Source organism: Dipodomys ordii, unplaced genomic scaffold (assembly GCF_000151885.1).
Source record: "Dipodomys ordii isolate 6190 unplaced genomic scaffold, Dord_2.0 Scaffold77, whole genome shotgun sequence".
Classification (NCBI taxonomy): Eukaryota; Metazoa; Chordata; class Mammalia; order Rodentia; family Heteromyidae; genus Dipodomys; species Dipodomys ordii.
In genome coordinates this window covers 6,019,282-6,019,596 of record NW_012267293.1, presented here as the reverse complement: position 1 = coordinate 6,019,596, position 315 = coordinate 6,019,282, and positions in this window count along the sequence as shown.

Below are 315 nucleotides of genomic sequence, written 5' to 3'. Positions count from 1 at the left end.
CGCGCCAGCCGGTGCCGTCTGTGCGCTCCGTCCAGCGCGGCCGCCGTCCCGAGCGTCCCCACGGAGGCCCCGGCGGGGCCCCGGCCCCATGTTCCCCCACTTCCAATCCCGCCCTCTCCGGCAGGGGGCTCTGCAGGTGTCGGGGCCGCACCGCACCCGGGGAAGTCACGGAAACGTAAATCAGCCTGGGCCCACGGGCGGACGTCCGGCTGTGACCGGGACGTTTCGGGGTGTGGCTGCCGGGTCGCCCTTGGGCTGGGGCGGAGGGCCGGGCCCGGGAAGCCGTGCTGGACCGCGGTGGCCCCGCGCGCCCCG